General features: G+C 44.9%; 1 non-coding gene across 1 annotated transcript; it reads left to right on the forward strand.

Annotated features, from left to right (window-relative positions):
* The first annotated feature begins 2,623 nt into the window (after positions 1-2,623).
* On the forward strand, positions 2,624-2,726 carry LOC131902854 (U6 spliceosomal RNA). The gene has a single exon (XR_009377138.1). It is a non-coding gene; the product is annotated as a U6 spliceosomal RNA (small nuclear RNA).
* The last annotated feature ends 555 nt before the right edge of the window (positions 2,727-3,281 follow it).

Below are 3,281 nucleotides of genomic sequence, written 5' to 3' on the forward strand. Positions count from 1 at the left end.
TTCTGTGCTCTGTGCTGATGAGTCATGTTTAGCTCCTGTAAACATCATGAAAACATTTACCTCCATCTGACAGGTGAAAAAAACTGAGACTCAAGGACCTGGTGGAACGTGCTGGAAGCATGGCAGCTGGCATGTTGCAGAACAGGGCCGGGAGTTCACACATTCCTCCTGTGTTCTCCTATACAGAGCTGCTTCCTCATCCATCCTCACCTACCTCGATTCTCAAGTGTCCCCCAGGCTTCCTCCACAGCACGCCATCGCCCCAGCCTGCTGAACAGTGTGCAGGCTCTGTAAGAAGACTCCAATTGTGCCTGACCATAAAGCCTGCAAGGGGTTCATACCTTATTCTAAGAGAAGATCTGTGCAGAAGGCAGTATCGACTGAAGTCTATTTCCTCAGCTGCCATTAAAAAAAAAGTTTTTCTCTGTAATTGTTGCAAAGGAAGTTCAAGTGCAAACCTCTGAGCCCTGGCTATAGGGTCCCTTGCTTATCACTAAGGATACAATCTTCAAAGCTTGCCTCCCAGTCAGAGCCATCACCAGGCGATAATCCGTGAGGGAAAAGGCCAGGGAAGTCTTAGGGGTTCTAGAAAAGGCTCTTCTGTCTTCTAAATTAAGATCGTGTTTTTCCCTACTGGCCTCCTTTTGCCCTCTAAGAAAACCACAACTGACTTGTGGTTGTATTCTAATTCTCAGTGAATAAAAACAACCCAAATGTCCATTACCAGGGGATAGTTGAACAAATCAATGTTGATACATTCAACAGACAATTCCCGCCTCACACTAAAATAACTACTCAATGTGGTGTCATCATTTGTGTGTCTATTTCCGATGAAATTAGCAACATTTGGTTCAGAAAAGACTACAGTGTTTCATAAGAAGGTAAAGGGAGGGGATGTATTCACTTAGAGTAGCAAGATGAAATCATGGGAAGTTAACAAGAAGGAAAAATTATTTCAATACAAAGAGAACAAGGGTAAAAGGAATAAGGTAGAGTTTTCCAGAGGCCAAGTAGGGAGAACATCAAGACAGAGAGCAGAAGTGGTCCACCCTGGCAGGTACAGTCAACAGGAGCGGTCTACCCTTGAAGGTGCAGTTGACAAGAGTGGTGAGTGGTCCACCCTGGCAGGTACAGTCAACAGGAGTGGTGAGTGGTCCGCCTTAGCAGATGCAGTCAAAAGGAGTGGTCCACCCTGGCAAGTGCAGTTAACAGGAGTGGTCTACCCTCAAAGGTGCAGTCAACAGGAGTAGTCAACACTGGCAGATGCAGTCAACAGGAGTGGTCCACCCTGGCAGGTGCAGTCAACAGGAGTGGTCCACCCTGGCAGGTGCAGCCAACAGGAGTGGTCCACACTAGCAGATGCAGTCAACAGGAGTGGTCAACACTGGCAGATGCAGTCAACAGGAGTGGTCCACCCTGGCAAGTGCAGCCAACAAGAGTGGTCCACCCAGGCAGGTGAAGTCAATAGTCATGTTAATCGTAAGTGTTGTTTGTCTATTTTTTAAGTCATTGAATGCAGGGCTGGGGAGGTGGATCAGTTGGTAAAGTGCTTGCTACTCAATCATGAAGACCTGAGCTTGGATCCACCACGCCAAGTAAAAAGCCAGGCATGGTGGTATATGCCTATAACCCTACCACTGGGGACACAGAGACAGGTGGATTCCTGAAGCTCACTGGCGAGCCAACTTAGCCAAGTCATCAATAAGCTCCAGGGTCAGTGAGAGACCCTGCCTCAAAAAAATAAGGTGGAGGATAATTAAGAAAGATACCCAACATCACCACCTGGCCTCTACATGTACATACACATGTGTAACACAGACATATATGTACAAATAAATAAAACTTTTTAAATTTAAAGTCAAACTACTAAATGCACAGTGATATCTTAAATTAGATCCTGGCTCAAAAATAAAAGGGCCTTAAGGACTAGTCTTAGAGTGTGACACAGTGGCAGAGGGATTGCCTAGAATTGAGAGGCTCTGAGTTTCATCCCTAGCCCAGAAAAAAAGGAACACAATTTATTTTTCATATTAAGAGGAGATTAATGGTAACACATATTAAATAGTTAGGAAGGCCACAGCTTAGCTAATGGCAGGCTATTTGTGTGAACTTCATAGTTTCGGCAAATATACTCAGGTGATACATGATGTTACTAATCTGGGGCAAGCCGGATGAAAGATGAATACAGGAATTCTCTGTGCTATCTCTGAGACTTTTCCATAAATCTAAAATTATTCACAAAAAAATATTTTAAAAAAATACATGGCACCTGCTGAATGGCATGTGGAGGAACAGGCGACAATCTTTCTAAAATAAAGGAACTATAGGTCCCCTGCTTTAGATTCTCAACATTTACAGAAACCCTACATAGCATCAAGACAGAATTCACCATTCCTCTGGCCACTAGGCACCCTGCACCTGCTCTGAGGACATGTGTCAAATAGGTCCTAGTTTGTAATGATGTATGTGTTTTGTGTCTGCAAAAACAAGACAAAATTTGAAAACAGAAAGAACCTGGATACAGGACATAAAAACCCAAATCTCAACAACAACAGCAGCCCCTTGGGCCCAAATACAAGCCATTATCTCCTAAATCACAGGGTATAAAAATCATGGGGAGGGTGCTCTCTTCAGCGGCACATACTAAAATTGGAATGATACAAAGAGGAGTAGCATGGCCCCTGTGCAAGGATGGTATGCAAATTTGTGAAGCATTCTATATTTTTTTTAAATCATGGGGAGGGGCTGGAAAGAGTGTATACTGCTGTTTCAAAGGACCCAAGTTCTGCTCCCAGCATCCACAGGGTCAGCACAACCACCTGTAACTCAAGCTCCAGAGAATCTGATGCCCTCTTCTGGCCTCCTCAAGCACTACACCATAAGCACATATGGGGGGGGGGGCATGTTTTAAAATAATAAAAATAAATCTTTTTTTAAGTTATGGTGGGATTCAAACTCCAGTCCAAGGGAGCCCACGGCTCATGTAGATTCTGACCAAGATTCCTTGATGGGGACAAAATGAAAAATCACAGACCAGGAAGGAATGCACAGTTCCAATTCCATCTTCTTCAAAGGTGTCAACAAAGAGATGGAGTTGCAGGCTCCGTCAGCAACGCATGAACTGAGAGGACCTAAGTTTGGTTCCCCAGGACCCACCTGAAAAAGGCAGGTGTGGCACATACCTGTAAATCCCAGTGGTGGCAAGATGGGAGGCAGACACGGCTGAACCACCAGAAGCTCACAGGCCAGCTAGCCTGGCCTATGCGGTACAGTTGTTGGCC

The sequence above is a fragment of the Peromyscus eremicus genome, chromosome 1 (assembly GCF_949786415.1).
Source record: "Peromyscus eremicus chromosome 1, PerEre_H2_v1, whole genome shotgun sequence".
NCBI classification, from domain to species: Eukaryota; Metazoa; Chordata; class Mammalia; order Rodentia; family Cricetidae; genus Peromyscus; species Peromyscus eremicus.